Source organism: Branchiostoma lanceolatum, chromosome 3, assembly GCF_035083965.1.
Source record: "Branchiostoma lanceolatum isolate klBraLanc5 chromosome 3, klBraLanc5.hap2, whole genome shotgun sequence".
Taxonomy (NCBI): domain Eukaryota; kingdom Metazoa; phylum Chordata; class Leptocardii; order Amphioxiformes; family Branchiostomatidae; genus Branchiostoma; species Branchiostoma lanceolatum.
The window spans coordinates 34419582-34437221 of NC_089724.1; the positions used below are offsets into that span (position 1 = coordinate 34419582).

Below are 17640 nucleotides of genomic sequence, written 5' to 3' on the forward strand. Positions count from 1 at the left end.
TTTTAACATTAACTGCATTGTATTTCGGGACATCAGTACATAATCAGTGCAGTACATAGGAGAAGTGAACTGTGGGATATGGCTCCAGGGCAGCAGTGTAATGTGGATAATATTGAACAGAATGCAATCTTGAAGGTAAATATTTGTTTCCGTGCACGATTTGGATACGGGCCCGGGTGATTCTTGAACGGCATCTTGACGGAATGCATGCAGTCAAGGAACCCACCACCAGGACAGTGTCAACAATGTTTTCCAACTCCCTCAATAGGGCGGCTTTGACTGGTGAGTAGCAATTATAATGCTTATTTATCGGTTAAGCATGTAACATCCACTACCATAATACCGCCACTAATCATAATACCGCCAAATCTAAAAAGCGATGAATTTTAAGAGATCTACTTGTGCAGCAACAGTGATTTCCGAGGTATGCACACTTCAGACATCAAGGTGTTTAATACACTCTAAGAAAAGCCTCAACAACGAGGCATTCGAAGACAACGAGGTCAAATGTTTTCGATCCCTTATCATGACAGGCGAGGTAAGCTATAACATCGACATGTAACCAGGAAAACATAATGAGTTTTTCCTTTGCTAAATTAGTATCACTTTAGAAATTGCAGTAAACGTGGCGGTATTATGGTAGTGGATGTTAACAACTCTGGCTTGCAATTTAGTTTGAAACATTGGCTGGGAGTTATGTGTACAGAACACAGTACAGTTATGTGGACAGTTATGTGTAAAGTACTACAGTACAGAAATAGACGTTAAACAAGAAGAACAACAACAGTGCTAGAGAGCCTACAGAAACCAGTAGAGACTGGGGCTCAAGCTCTGTAGCACTGTTGTTGTTGTTGTCCTTGTTTAACGTCTATTTCTGTACTGTAGTACTTTACACATAATAACTGATCCACATAACTGTACTGTACACATAACTGTCAGCCAATGTGCCTTATCAATGACAAAGTCTGTATCTATAAAATGGGAATGGATAAAGCAAAAAGGCATATGTAGTAGTAAATGGTTTATTGATAAAAAACACATGAGAAAAAACGGCATTGCAGTATAGAGACTGAATTGCGCCGCAGCTTACAATCACGTATACAGTAAAGTCGACACGATCAGAGTACTATGTACAACAGACGATAACAGTTCATATGTCCAAATGATCGTTGACTAATACAATTAAAAGCTAGATTTCAGTTCGACATTACTACTTAAAGCAAGGTTAATGTCCAGCCGGAATAACAGATCAGAGTTTTTGTCCGCCAAGGAGTTGCGCCAGCGCAGGTTTGGCACTCGTGGTGTATCGTTTAGTACCCCTGGCTTGAGAGTACTGTAGTGAGTTCCTCAACAGTCTGCCGTGCTGTTCTCCTCGAGTCGGAGGTAGCCAGGAACAGAAACGTGGCGATTGTCTCACTTTGTTGGCAAAGTTCACGCAGAGGTCGTGTCTGCGGTCAGAAAGAGTTTGCAGATTTAATCCTCTCAGTGTGGCCGTATACGAGGTATACTGGCGACCCAATATGATCTTACAGGCACGTTTCTGAACGCGTTCCAGTCTGTTGATTTGGCTGTTGTTGAGGGCGGCGTTCCAAACTGGGGCTGCATACTCGAGGAGCGGTCGAACATACCCGCAATAGATGGCCGTCAGGTCCTCTGTCGGAAGGCCAGCTCGGCGCAATCGGCACAGCAGAAAGAGGCGCTTGCTCCCCTTTGATACCATACTGTCCACTTGTGAGTCCCATCCCAGGTCGGACTGGATCTGAAGTCCAAGAAGTCTGGCTTGTGTTACTACGGTGAGTGCTTGGCCTCCCAATGTAAGGACTGGGGGAGGTGGGGGTCGTTGCATAAAGCAAATCTGTAGAACTTTGCACTTCTTGGGATTCAGCAGCATATGGTTTCTCTCTGACCAGTCGTCTAACTCGTGTAAGTTGTTCTGCATGGTTGAAGGTGAGAAGACCGGTCGGATTTCCCCCAGGTTTAGATCATCGACATACTTCCAGTAGTCGCTGTTTAGTGTCCCAGCATCGTTGATCATGGCCAAGAATATCAAAGGCCCTAGCAAAGTTCCCTGAGCCACCCCACAGGTGAGTGACTCCCAATGTGATAGTCCATGTTGGTAACGTACCCGCTGTCTACGGCCCGACACAAAACTGCATACCCAGGGCAGAAGGGAAGACCGCGCCCCCATTTGTACGAGTTTTGTGATAGCTGTCGTGTGACAGACTCTGTCAAATGCCTTGCTGAAATCTGTCAGTACAAGGTTACCGACAGATTGCTTCCTCTCTGCGCCTTTGAAGAAAAAGTCAAGGATGTCTACCAAGCAGTGGGTTGTGGAAATTCCTCTGAGGTTCCCGAACTGTCTGGGGTCCACAGTAGGTAAGATGTCGCGGAGGAGCCACGTGAGGACGAAACCCTCCACTACTTTGGCGAACTGTGATGTTAGCGACACTGGTCTGATCTTGTCCAGGTCTGCTGGTTGTTCTTTCGGGACGGGGATGACGATCGCGTCCCGCCACTCCGGTGGTACTCTGCCCTGTCGTAGGGATGCATTTGTGATGTCGGTAAGTGGGGTGGCGAGCTCGCAGGCGAACTCTTTGATGAGAGTAGGCGGGATGGCATCAGGACCTGGAGCCTTGGTCACCTTTACCCTTTGCAGGCGATGGTACATCTGCCATGGGTCAATCTACGGCGGTGGAGTGGCCGGTAAGAATGCTGGTAGCATGGCTGTGTCCAGAGGAGGCAGAGCCTGGCAAATGGTAGCTAGGTGGGTGTTGATGACTCCAGCGATGGCGGTCATGTCTGTTGGGTCCACACTAGGCACGTGGACAGTGGGAGTAGATTTGGAGAGGTTTGCCAAGCGTCGCACCTGTTTGTGCCACTCAGACGGGTCTGTTCTCTTCAACCTCTCGACATGATCACTGTAGAAGTCTTTCTTTGCACGTTTGCATCCACGGTCAACCTTGTTCCTCAGGAAACGGTAAAGTACCATGTGGCCTTTACTGTGTGCCTGTTGTCTCCTGTGGATCAAGTCTTTAAGCAAGGCTGACATCCATGGTTTGTCCTTGTGATGTAGAGAGCATTTCCTTGGGGGGAAGTGCTTCTCTATTGCAGAGTTCAAGGTGCGGTAGAAAGCAGCGGTTTTCTCCTCCACTGTGTCACTTTCCAGTACTTCACTCCAGTTGTGCGAGGTGATCCATTGGCCAAACGCCCGTATGCTGGAGTCTGGTAGAGGACGAACGACGACCTGCTTTGTTTTGTTTGGCATCTGTGACCGGACTCTTGGCTGCCACCAGACAGCTTTGTGGTCACTAGTGGTTACAATATGCCTTGCAAGGAGTTTTACTGTCCTAAGGCGGAACAGTAGTCATTTTCCTAGATATTGATACAATATGCATGTATGGTCTTTGACAAGAAATGTATACTTGTAATTCTCCCTGGACAGATTTTGACAAACTCCAAAAGAATGTACTGGATGTATCTTTTTGAATGCTTATTATAGTTTTTATAGACTGACTGACTATATAGTCTATAGCCTAGAACTTAAATATGTATGCCCTTGGAACAAATAAGATAAGTCAAAAACATGTTCAACTTAAATGACATGAAGTTACATGTATGTACAGTCAAAAAATCAATTTTTCACAGGTAAACAACAGTCTAACTCAACCAGCAACCACTTTATGAACCACACCATTCTGCTTGTCAAAGTCAAGCTACATGTTGTTATTACTATTATTAATTGCTCTCACTGCACAGATATAATTAGTAGTATCACAAGCTAGCTGACAGGAAATGGGATGGATGCTGAGCAAATGTTTATTGAACATTTCTGTAACTTGTTGCTGTTGTACATTACATGTATGTACTGTATATTACAACCATGCATATGCATGTAGTATACATTTGGCATATTTGTTTATTTCTCATATGTATAATACCATACATTTCTGGACTGATTTATTCCACTCTCACTGGGTTGGTCCCCCATTCTTCTCAATAATGGGTTCAAGGTTTGTCTCTCCTCAAACATGCATGGGACTTCCTTTTAACAACCTACTCAAAGAACATCTCTAGCCAAAGGTTAGGTTTCCATTTTTTACCTGAGTCCAGTGAGAAAATTGGTGTAAAGTGCCTTTAACAAGGGTGTATTCTGGGGTTCTGTCAGGGATTCCAAAACATGCAACACTTCTAGCTTCAACAACCCTAAACACAAGTACACTGTGCCACCAGGTTTAAGTATACCTTATACATTGTAGCTGGATGGCTCCCTGAATAACAAATCTTCATTCTGGGAACATTTATGTGACATTTGACAATTCTGTCAGTCACCATAATCTATCCTTAAATCAGAGTATCTGCATGCTTGAAGGAAATAAAAGAAGCACATGTTGAAGACACTTCATTTATTTTACATATGCAAAGGGAAAATGATATTACAGTTAAGATGGTGTGGTACAATACAGGCTTATGTATTTGAATAAACAACAAATGTATATTTCTTTTATTTTCTTTCCACCCTGTTTATACAGTAATTGCTATTGTGTAATCTCAGTTACTGAATCCTCTGAATTGATATTTGTCATATTCTAAAGGCCTTTAAATAATTTTCTTTTAATGCAGGACTTCTCAAGGATGTCAACACAGCACTGAGGACCCTGCTTATCTAAATACTTCTGCAGAAAAGACAGTAAATCTCTTCAGGCTGTAGCCAAGGAACTGTGATATGTCAGGATGTCACCACTCTCCAGGGAAATACATGCATACTTTCATGGACTACTTTAATCATGTTTTTTGACACCATGTGACTTTAAATGTTCTAATACATAAACATTTATTTAATGACATAAAGTCAAATTCAGTTATCCCTGAATGTAACTAAGATCAGAATAGACATTTGTGAAGAGCCAATGTACTTGATATGATTATATGGAGCTAAAATGTGCTTGTTGGAAAGTAGATAAAAAAAGTTATGCTGGTTTGAATTTTGACATCAATTTTAAACTTTACTATTTGAGCTGATCAATTTCAAATCATGATCCTGCAAGATTACATTCATTATATATAGTCAGATTAGGTGATGTGATTTTTTATTTACATAATGTTACAGTATTTAACTAAAGAACTAAGTGAAGAAACCTAGCCAGTACAGAATGTAATATTCTTAGATCTTCCCCTCTTGTTTTATATTCGACTATGTAAAATAGCATAGCAACAACCTATGTTCAGCCTGTTTGATGTGTTTTAGTTCATTCAATTGTGGGTTGGCAAAGTTACTATCCCTTGGCATGACTTCACATGATCCAACAATCCAAAACCCTGTCGTCTAATCGACTGAAAACGTGCAATATTTTGCTCTAAAAACTTTATTTTAATGACTGTTCACACGAATACGCCCATGCAATGCAAACTACCCATTGTTATCAATGATTTTCTGACTGCATTACGACAGAAAATGGAGCCGAAATGAAACCAAATGAGTTGTTGTCCTTGATAAACGTCTATCATATCGCTAGACGTGGTCTCTTGGTGCTGGTTCAGAATTACGAGTCAAATTTCTCTCTAAGGTTTTTCTCTTGGTGACTTGTGCCTGCGTGTTGCTCAGTCTACAGGTGTTTCTAGGAGTACACTCTCCAAGTACCGGGAGAATGCTACGTATATCTGCTTGTTGATTGCCTTCTCTCATCCCGGCTAGAGTGATGAATCCGTGTCTCTGCTTTCCTCTGCAATATTGTCTGTAGGTTTTCCGAAAAATCCTGCCTGCCTCGCCATTTTGTAACTAGGGGCAACGTACCCTGATTGGTCGGTGGCGCTTGAACGGGGACATCCCTGACGTCATAGAGTATTAGATTTCCCGGGCCGACGGTGGGGCGGGCATCCATTCTAAGGGCCGTGTACAGTCACATTCTTGGCAAAACTGCTGTCTCCACCGAGGATGAAGCCCGTAAATGTGACTGTACACGGCCCTTAGAATGGATGCCCGCCCCACCGTCGGCCCGGGAAATCTAATACTCTATGACGTCAGGGATGTCCCCGTTCAAGCGCCACCGACCAATCAGGGTACGTTGCCCCTAGTTACAAAATGGCGAGGCAGGCAGGATTTTTCGGAAAACCTACAGACAATATTGCAGAGGAAAGCAGAGACACGGATTCATCACTCTAGCCGGGATGAGAGAAGGCAATCAACAAGCAGATATACGTAGCATTCTCCCGGTACTTGGAGAGTGTACTCCTAGAAACACCTGTAGACTGAGCAACACGCAGGCACAAGTCACCAAGAGAAAAACCTTAGAGAGAAATTTGACTCGTAATTCTGAACCAGCACCAAGAGACCACGTCTAGCGATATGATAGACGTTTATCAAGGACAACAACTCATTTGGTTTCATTTCGGCTCCATTTTCTGTCGTAATGCAGTCAGAAAATCATTGATAACAATGGGTAGTTTGCATTGCATGGGCGTATTCGTGTGAACAGTCATTAAAATAAAGTTTTTAGAGCAAAATATTGCACGTTTTCAGTCGATTAGACGACAGGGTTTTGGATTGTTGGATCATGTGAAGTCATGCCAAGGGATAGTAACTTTGCCAACCCACAATTGAATGAACTAAAACACATCAAACAGGCTGAACATAGGTTGTTGCTATGCTATTTTACATAGTCGAATATAAAACAAGAGGGGAAGATCTAAGAATATTACATTCTGTACTGGCTAGGTTTCTTCACTTAGTTCTTTAGTTAAATACTGTAACATTATGTAAATAAAAAATCACATCACCTAATCTGACTATATATAATGAATGTAATCTTGCAGGATCATGATTTGAAATTGATCAGCTCAAATAGTAAAGTTTAAAATTGATGTCAAAATTCAAACCAGCATAACTTTTTTTATCTACTTTCCAACAAGCACATTTTAGCTCCATATAATCATATCAAGTACATTGGCTCTTCACAAATGTCTATTCTGATCTTAGTTACATTCAGGGATAACTGAATTTGACTTTATGTCATTAAATAAATGTTTATGTATTAGAACATTTAAAGTCACATGGTGTCAAAAAACATGATTAAAGTAGTCCATGAAAGTATGCATGTATTTCCCTGGAGAGTGGTGACATCCTGACATATCACAGTTCCTTGGCTACAGCCTGAAGAGATTTACTGTCTTTTCTGCAGAAGTATTTAGATAAGCAGGGTCCTCAGTGCTGTGTTGACATCCTTGAGAAGTCCTGCATTAAAAGAAAATTATTTAAAGGCCTTTAGAATATGACAAATATCAATTCAGAGGATTCAGTAACTGAGATTACACAATAGCAATTACTGTATAAACAGGGTGGAAAGAAAATAAAAGAAATATACATTTGTTGTTTATTCAAATACATAAGCCTGTATTGTACCACACCATCTTAACTGTAATATCATTTTCCCTTTGCATATGTAAAATAAATGAAGTGTCTTCAACATGTGCTTCTTTTATTTCCTTCAAGCATGCAGATACTCTGATTTAAGGATAGATTATGGTGACTGACAGAATTGTCAAATGTCACATAAATGTTCCCAGAATGAAGATTTGTTATTCAGGGAGCCATCCAGCTACAATGTATAAGGTATACTTAAACCTGGTGGCACAGTGTACTTGTGTTTAGGGTTGTTGAAGCTAGAAGTGTTGCATGTTTTGGAATCCCTGACAGAACCCCAGAATACACCCTTGTTAAAGGCACTTTACACCAATTTTCTCACTGGACTCAGGTAAAAAATGGAAACCTAACCTTTGGCTAGAGATGTTCTTTGAGTAGGTTGTTAAAAGGAAGTCCCATGCATGTTTGAGGAGAGACAAACCTTGAACCCATTATTGAGAAGAATGGGGGACCAACCCAGTGAGAGTGGAATAAATCAGTCCAGAAATGTATGGTATTATACATATGAGAAATAAACAAATATGCCAAATGTATACTACATGCATATGCATGGTTGTAATATACAGTACATACATGTAATGTACAACAGCAACAAGTTACAGAAATGTTCAATAAACATTTGCTCAGCATCCATCCCATTTCCTGTCAGCTAGCTTGTGATACTACTAATTATATCTGTGCAGTGAGAGCAATTAATAATAGTAATAACAACATGTAGCTTGACTTTGACAAGCAGAATGGTGTGGTTCATAAAGTGGTTGCTGGTTGAGTTAGACTGTTGTTTACCTGTGAAAAATTGATTTTTTGACTGTACATACATGTAACTTCATGTCATTTAAGTTGAACATGTTTTTGACTTATCTTATTTGTTCCAAGGGCATACATATTTAAGTTCTAGGCTATAGACTATATAGTCAGTCAGTCTATAAAAACTATAATAAGCATTCAAAAAGATACATCCAGTACATTCTTTTGGAGTTTGTCAAAATCTGTCCAGGGAGAATTACAAGTATACATTTCTTGTCAAAGACCATACATGCATATTGTATCAATATCTAGGAAAATGACTACTGTTCCGCCTTAGGACAGTAAAACTCCTTGCAAGGCATATTGTAACCACTAGTGACCACAAAGCTGTCTGGTGGCAGCCAAGAGTCCGGTCACAGATGCCAAACAAAACAAAGCAGGTCGTCGTTCGTCCTCTACCAGACTCCAGCATACGGGCGTTTGGCCAATGGATCACCTCGCACAACTGGAGTGAAGTACTGGAAAGTGACACAGTGGAGGAGAAAACCGCTGCTTTCTACCGCACCTTGAACTCTGCAATAGAGAAGCACTTCCCCCCAAGGAAATGCTCTCTACATCACAAGGACAAACCATGGATGTCAGCCTTGCTTAAAGACTTGATCCACAGGAGACAACAGGCACACAGTAAAGGCCACATGGTACTTTACCGTTTCCTGAGGAACAAGGTTGACCGTGGATGCAAACGTGCAAAGAAAGACTTCTACAGTGATCATGTCGAGAGGTTGAAGAGAACAGACCCGTCTGAGTGGCACAAACAGGTGCGACGCTTGGCAAACCTCTCCAAATCTACTCCCACTGTCCACGTGCCTAGTGTGGACCCAACAGACATGACCGCCATCGCTGGAGCCATCAACACCCACCTAGCTACCATTTGCCAGGCTCTGCCTCCTCTGGACACAGCCATGCTACCAGCATTCTTACCGGCCACTCCACCGCCGTAGATTGACCCATGGCAGATGTACCATCGCCTGCAAAGGATAAAGGTGACCAAGGCTCCAGGTCCTGATGCCATCCCGCCTACTCTCATCAAAGAGTTCGCCTGCGAGCTCGCCACCCCACTTACCGACATCACAAATGCATCCCTACGACAGGGCAGAGTACCACCGGAGTGGCGGGACGCGATCGTCATCCCCGTCCCGAAAGAACAACCAGCAGACCTGGACAAGATCAGACCAGTGTCGCTAACATCACAGTTCGCCAAAGTAGTGGAGGGTTTCGTCCTCACGTGGCTCCTCCGCGACATCTTACCTACTGTGGACCCCAGACAGTTCGGGAACCTCAGAGGAATTTCCACAACCCACTGCTTGGTAGACATCCTTGACTTTTTCTTCAAAGGCGCAGAGAGGAAGCAATCTGTCGGTAACCTTGTACTGACAGATTTCAGCAAGGCATTTGACAGAGTCTGTCACACGACAGCTATCACAAAACTCGTACAAATGGGGGCGCGGTCTTCCCTTCTGCCCTGGGTATGCAGTTTTGTGTCGGGCCGTAGACAGCGGGTACGTTACCAACATGGACTATCACATTGGGAGTCACTCACCTGTGGGGTGGCTCAGGGAACTTTGCTAGGGCCTTTGATATTCTTGGCCATGATCAACGATGCTGGGACACTAAACAGCGACTACTGGAAGTATGTCGATGATCTAAACCTGGGGGAAATCCGACCGGTCTTCTCACCTTCAACCATGCAGAACAACTTACACGAGTTAGACGACTGGTCAGAGAGAAACCATATGCTGCTGAATCCCAAGAAGTGCAAAGTTCTACAGATTTGCTTTATGCAACGACCCCCACCTCCCCCAGTCCTTACATTGGGAGGCCAAGCACTCACCGTAGTAACACAAGCCAGACTTCTTGGACTTCAGATCCAGTCCGACCTGGGATGGGACTCACAAGTGGACAGTATGGTATCAAAGGGGAGCAAGCGCCTCTTTCTGCTGTGCCGATTGCGCCGAGCTGGCCTTCCGACAGAGGACCTGACGGCCATCTATTGCGGGTATGTTCGACCGCTCCTCGAGTATGCAGCCCCAGTTTGGAACGCCGCCCTCAACAACAGCCAAATCAACAGACTGGAACGCGTTCAGAAACGTGCCTGTAAGATCATATTGGGTCGCCAGTATACCTCGTATACGGCCACACTGAGAGGATTAAATCTGCAAACTCTTTCTGACCGCAGACACGACCTCTGCGTGAACTTTGCCAACAAAGTGAGACAATCGCCACGTTTCTGTTCCTGGCTACCTCCGACTCGAGGAGAACAGCACGGCAGACTGTTGAGGAACTCACTACAGTACTCTCAAGCCAGGGGTACTAAACGATACACCACGAGTGCCAAACCTGCGCTGGCGCAACTCCTTGGCGGACAAAAACTCTGATCTGTTATTCTGGCTGGACATTAACCTTGCTTTTAGTAGTAATGTCGAACTGAAATCTAGCTTTTAATTGTATTAGTCAACGATCATTTGGACATATGAACTGTTATCGTCTGTTGTACATAGTACTCTGATCGTGTCGACTTTACTGTATACGTGATTGTAAGCTGCGGCGCAATTCAGTCTCTATACTGCAATGCCGTTTTTTCTCATGTGTTTTTTATCAATAAACCATTTACTACTACATATGCCTTTTTGCTTTATCCATTCCCATTTTATAGATACAGACTTTGTCATTGATAAGGCACATTGGCTGACAGTTATGTGTACAGTACAGTTATGTGGATCAGTTATTATGTGTAAAGTACTACAGTACAGAAATAGACGTTAAACAAGGACAACAACAACAACAGTGCTACAGAGCTTGAGCCCCAGTCTCTACTGGTTTCTGTAGGCTCTCTAGCACTGTTGTTGTTCTTCTTGTTTAACGTCTATTTCTGTACTGTAGTACTTTACACATAACTGTCCACATAACTGTACTGTGTTCTGTACACATAACTCCCAGCCAATGTTTCAAACTAAATTGCAAGCCAGAGTTGTTAACATCCACTACCATAATACCGCCACGTTTACTGCAATTTCTAAAGTGATACTAATTTAGCAAAGGAAAAACTCATTATGTTTTCCTGGTTACATGTCGATGTTATAGCTTACCTCGCCTGTCATGATAAGGGATCGAAAACATTTGACCTCGTTGTCTTCGAATGCCTCGTTGTTGAGGCTTTTCTTAGAGTGTATTAAACACCTTGATGTCTGAAGTGTGCATACCTCGGAAATCACTGTTGCTGCACAAGTAGATCTCTTAAAATTCATCGCTTTTTAGATTTGGCGGTATTATGATTAGTGGCGGTATTATGGTAGTGGATGTTACATGCTTAACCGATAAATAAGCATTATAATTGCTACTCACCAGTCAAAGCCGCCCTATTGAGGGAGTTGGAAAACATTGTTGACACTGTCCTGGTGGTGGGTTCCTTGACTGCATGCATTCCGTCAAGATGCCGTTCAAGAATCACCCGGGCCCGTATCCAAATCGTGCACGGAAACAAATATTTACCTTCAAGATTGCATTCAGTTCAATATTATCCACATTACACTGCTGCCCTGGAGCCATATCCCACAGTTCACTTCTCCTATGTACTGCACTGATTATGTACTGATGTCCCGAAATACAATGCAGTTAATGTTAAAATGTCGATGGGGGAAACTACTTAAGGAATCATGTGTACTTTCTATATCATATGTTGGGATATTAAAGTTACAATTTGCATGTGTGAGTCGGCCGCGACCCAGACAAGCCCACACACAATTTATCAAATTAGAAAGTTATGAACAACTTACTTCGGTTAGAAAAGCCCTGTCTCTTTCAGTCTTTGCGATCTGTGATCAGTGACTTGAAGATGTTAGACTTCATTACAAATATGTTTGACTTCATTGACCAAATAAAAATGATCGGCTCGGTCCCCCGGCCACATGGCCGGAAAACAACACAGTGGTAAGCCACCATGCTGCACGTAACTGTTACAGCTGTAGCCTTTGCCCTCGCTGCGACTAAACCACATTCGTGGTTATGACGTACCAGTTGGTATTAGTATTACGTTTAGATGATAACAAAGCCAATAGAAGACGTATAAAAACGCATTTAATAGTTTTTCAAGTGCCAAAGATGACGTGAAGTTCTTTTTTTACTGAAATACATGATATTCGATGTACCCCCCCAAACCGCTTCGTAATGGAACGGTCCGAACTGTGTTCCGCGTTTCGTTCGAGTGTCACAAGCCGTAATTGACCTGAGACCTCGAGGCTCAGGGTGTCCACTACCGTCTTGACGCTGAACTTGAACCGATACATGTTAGTGATGGCCGATTTCTTGGCCGCTGTACATTACCGGAAGAGGTAAAGAAGAAGAAGAAAGCTTAATATGGATTTCAGTGTTATGTATGGTGAAACTTCCCTTAGGTGTATTTTGTAGTCCTGTGGTTTGGCAGCATTTTTTGCTGGATTTTCCCTCTTTTTCGCCGGCGCGCATTAAGTTTGGTGTCTCAAGAGGATGTCATCCATAAGATTAAGATGATGTGACCGAACGGATCAGAATTTATACGACCATTTGGTCGAGTCGCAAGGTAGTACTTTTAGCCAAAATTCTCTTACAGAGGGCGGTAGGGATACCATCAATGGACCCCGGGATCCCCGACACAGACGTAAGTGTAACGCTGATACAAAAGATAATATCTATTTGAATCCGATGTACGCCACAAGCGGTCGACAACAGACAACAAATCGTACTTCGTCCAGGAATGATGACGTCCGTCTTAAAACTTTTATAATTTAGGTATTGGCGGCAGTAATAGTTCTACATATATGGTTTCATAAGTTTTTATCAACTATATCCATCTTTGTATGTGTAATTGGCTTATCAATATAACTAATCTTAACATCAATGTTAGCCACATTTGAACCTGTGAACTAAAAATGCATTTAACCGTATTGAAATAAATATTCACTTCTAAAAACAATACCAATGGAAGTCGCATCTATTTCACCAACAGCTACCCAAGAGGGTTCGGTCTAACGGGTCCATAGGGTACCGTATAAAGCGGACCTCTTTTCTCATGACCTCAATGAAAAACGGTCTACAAGCCCACCTCAGCTTCCCATAAATAACCAAAAGTTAAAACAAACGAGGCAACATGGTCTGGAAGTAAAATACTACAATTCGCCCTTTGTTTCTAGAGGCTTCTGAAGCGACTGCAGCAGTTTTCTTGCCTCCTGGCGAGATTCCTCCCTGTAACGTCTGTCCATGGTGTACCACATGGCAATGACACACCTTCTACCGCTCAACACTGCCTGCACGCCATGCAAATTCTCCTCACCCGAAGAGAACCCAACGAGTCTGCCACATTTTGGTTTCACTCTGGACTGGGTAGGGAGAAAACGTGTTTTAATCGATCTGCACAAATAATCAGTTTCATCTATACTTGCTCATTGAATAAAAACCTTTTCTCCTGTGTGTTTGTTTGTTTGTTTGTTTGATTATTTGTTTTCTTTTAATCACTGTTATTCCTCGTCTGTGGTATTTTGGGGATACAGACAGGGCAGTCGAGTCATGGTTTGTCCTGTTCGTAATCAAAGCTTTAGCACGTTTGTGTCATAGTTACAAATATGTTCAACTTGTTAATTCAACATAGCAGTTTATAGCGGGAAATGTACTTTTATTTATTCATTAGTATCACATAGCCAGACGGCGTCGACCAACCAGAAGTCTCCATTCACTATGTGTTATGACGCCATAAACACCCGTTCACCCGTTCCATTATGTAGAGGAGGAGGTTATCTTTTTGTTAACATTCGTATAATGTTTATATGCTCCCCAAAATGTTTACTATCTTGGAATAAAACATACCTTTTGTAATCATATAACAAAATAGAATAAACCATTTCAATGCAATGCAAGTCAAATCTAAACGGGCGTAAACAAAACGGTATTCACCCCGAACTGTAAGTGGAGCCGCCCACAGCATTGACCAATAAGAGGGACACCCAGCAGGAAGGAATGATGATAATTGATAATAGATGATATAATAGATTTGAAAAAGATGTGACATGCCAAGATTGCAACGTTATTGAATATTATCTATGGAAATTTTGGTTTTCAAAATTAATTTTATCATTTTCTGTATAAAAAGGACAAATGTGCATTCTGGATCTATGCGTCATACAGGAATTGTCTACTCATATATGGGTCAATTTGGATAGGCTATATGATAACATTAATGACCCACCATATGCGTGCCTCAATGATCGGTCAATAAGGTCTGGCAGGAATGATGTGATTTCTACTTGAGAATTGCCTTTATCAGATCGGAATTGGCTATACACTAAGCCGCTTTCCCTCGATGTTTATGGTGAAATAACGCATGATCAGTGACCAATAGCCATCAAATAAACGGTTCGCTCACTCGGTGGTTTATTTGGGTCCGGTTAACCCTGTATTGGTGATTCACAGAAAATAATGTCTTACCTGGGCAGAAAAGTTTTTGTTGTGAGCGAAAAAAAACTCTCCTCCCTTGAAGCCATCATTGAGGAATAGGACAGCACTAGCAGTCAAAAACAAAGAAGACTTAAATTAGACTTTCATATTTGTTGGCACGCTTTCATAACAAGAACTACTGAAATAGAATCGATTCCCAATGCCAAGAACAAAAGTGCACATTTCTAGACATACATAAAGAAGCGTAAAAAGAAAAGTGTGAATAAAAAAATCATTTTTCTACTTTGAAGCACTAGATGTTTTTCGAGCTATGTATCACACTCTATACTACTACTGCTACATTCTAATGAGCTTTTGCTAACAAGAATTCTGCACTCGAGGGAACTTACATACAATTTAAAAGAAAATTCGATTGTGTTATGCTGCAAGCAACAAAATACTGCTAAATATCTACGCCCCTGTGTCATCGCCTGAAATCCCTTTACTTGTCCCTATCCTAAGGTGGAAGAGAAACGTTCGAATAACTAAAACTAGAGTTCCACGACCTCATACCTTCGCCAAATGATTTTGACCTTTATGACTGATGTATTAGGAGTGTTTCTCATCAATTATAAATCATACCAGTTGATTGTCTTAAAATATAACATGTCCAAAGTATGAGCTTAACAAATTATGAGCACAACAAAGAAGGTTATGCTAATATTTTTCATTAATTAAGCAAATGAGGCCCGTATTAGCATAATTTGGTTCAACGATGTTTACATTCACATAACGTCCCGATGCCAAAAAAAAGTATTGAATGTATGAAATTGCCGTCATTTGCCAGTGTGGAATTAGAGAAGTTACTCATTAAGTATGCAAATTAGCCCACATTAGCATATTTTCTGTCTACAAACATTTCTCTCTTCCTCAGTTACAATTTGAATACGAGTAGTCATGTCATGGAACAAAGCGGATTTTTAAAGTTGCCTCATTAATTATGCAAATTAGAATCTGATTTGCATAATTATTGTCCAATCATACTAAGCATCACACAAGCTATCTACATACCAAAAATAATGACCATCCAGCAAGCCCATCTTGTTGTAGTATTTCCTCATTAATTATGAAAATGAGGTCTTCATTTGCATAGTTCATATCAATTTATATTTATCTCTTCCTCAGTTACATATATCACATGTTTCAGAGTCCTATCATTGAATTTGGCGGATGTATAAACTTTCCTCATTAATTATGCAAATTAGATACTGATTTGCATAAGAGGTGTCTAATCATGTACATCATCACTCAAGCTATCTACCTACCAAAAATCATTACCATCCATCAAGCCCTTCTTGAGTTATTCCCTTTCAAAGTCAGACGCAAAACCTGCTCCTGCAGTTTCAAAAAAGCCGCTAGGGGTCCCAAATCCACACCACTTACTCTCTGTCCGAAGATCTATCTACCACTCAAAATTAAGTTCCATAGCATGTCCAGAACACGAGATATCAAACCAGGAAGTTCCGCTGCAGTACCGCAAGAAGCCGCTAGGGGGCCCAAAATCTAATCGTTTTTAGGTCTCATCAAAACCTACCAACATACCAAATACCAAGACAATCCATGGAGGCGTTCTTGAGTTATTCTGTGCCACTACAAACAGACAGACAAACAAACGCTACCCTCTGCATAACCTTCTCGGCGAAGGTAATGAACACAAGATGAAATTCTGCTCTGCTGTGCCATGAATAGGCTGTCAATGTTTTTCATACGGCGTACAAAGTGACCGACTTTAATGTTAGGGAAACTGCCGAGCATACCTGTAATGTCTGGGTGTGTACAGGGGGTGGACTTGCGGACAGGAGAAGTCAGAAAGGTCGAGCTGGCAGTTGTCCGCGTGGACGGGGTGGCTCAAGCCTGTCCTGTCATCTGTGGAGTCTACAAACACAACAAGAAATTGAAGGTATCAAATTTCCGTGAAATATCAATAGTATACCGTAAATATATTGACAGATTTAAGCATTACCATGTCTATTTAACCCGTTAATTGCATCTCTTTCGCATGTCATCCATGGTTTTCTGACCTCATCAACAACAACATTCGTTTCCTCTAACATACCGCTACCATTTACTGTCCAGTTTATTCAAAACGTAATTTTTTTAAACCGTGCGGACAAAGCCAAATGATTAACCAACGTGAAGAAGCATCAGCTCTTCTGTAAAGAAAAACGCACGATCCGTAAGCTATTCTCCGTCTGTTTAACACCATGCGAGCATGGATTTACACTGAGGACTATGATGAAGAGTTGTGCTATGGAAAACCTATGATGGTCCACCTCAGTCATTTTCCTTCTAGCGCTCTACTTGAAGAACATAGATTTTAAAAAATTGCACATAAATCGTCCTAAGTAGTCTAGAGACAAACGATAGTAAAGTCACTATGTTTGACCCACCGCTTGCTTGACACGATAGATGAAAATAATTTTGTACTGTGAATTTCAAAAACACTGACGTCACGCGTAGCTCACGTGATGAACGCATGGCAATAATTTTTGACGCGTGAAAATGTAGCGTACATGAGGGGGGTCGCTGGGTTGTATCGAACCTTTCTAAAACTAGTAAATGTTTCATGATGATGATAAAGAGTGTCAAACCTTGAATCGCCAAAGATAATTGGATACAAAATAAAGGTTTGGCATCAGCTACTTTTAAAAGATACTACCTATCGCGTAAGTTTGAAGAACAAGATGAAGTACGCGGCTTCGAATTACTTATGAAATACGTCATGCATAACACTTCCAGGTAACTTGCCGTTACTGGTTCAGGAGTTTATTCTACTTTGTCGCTGGACGTAAACCTAATTCATTGCTTCGTATAAAGGAGAGTCGTGACTAAGGATCATACTCCTGGCGTGTTTTTTTCACTCATAAGTACCGGCTTCAGCATGATATACCTCGACATGGGGGCATGGCCCAATGTGGACATTAATTGATAGTGCACCATAACTTGTAGCAGCC

At 41.7% G+C, this 17640-nt stretch overlaps 3 long non-coding RNA genes across 3 annotated transcripts; 1 reads left to right on the forward strand and 2 right to left on the reverse strand.

Annotated features, from left to right (window-relative positions):
- The first annotated feature begins 147 nt into the window (after window positions 1-147).
- On the forward strand, window positions 148-5523 carry LOC136431530 (uncharacterized). The gene is made up of 2 exons (XR_010755083.1): window positions 148-282; window positions 4621-5523. It is a non-coding gene; the product is annotated as an uncharacterized lncRNA (long non-coding RNA).
- Window positions 5524-6325: 802 nt separating this feature from the next.
- LOC136431531 (uncharacterized) lies at window positions 6326-12420 on the reverse strand. The gene is made up of 2 exons (XR_010755084.1): window positions 11567-12420; window positions 6326-7228 (listed from the first exon to the last, which is right to left on the reverse strand). It is a non-coding gene; the product is annotated as an uncharacterized lncRNA (long non-coding RNA).
- Window positions 12421-13358: 938 nt separating this feature from the next.
- LOC136429377 (uncharacterized) lies at window positions 13359-14755 on the reverse strand. The gene is made up of 2 exons (XR_010754760.1): window positions 14678-14755; window positions 13359-13575 (listed from the first exon to the last, which is right to left on the reverse strand). It is a non-coding gene; the product is annotated as an uncharacterized lncRNA (long non-coding RNA).
- Between the last annotated feature and the right edge of the window lie 2885 nt (window positions 14756-17640).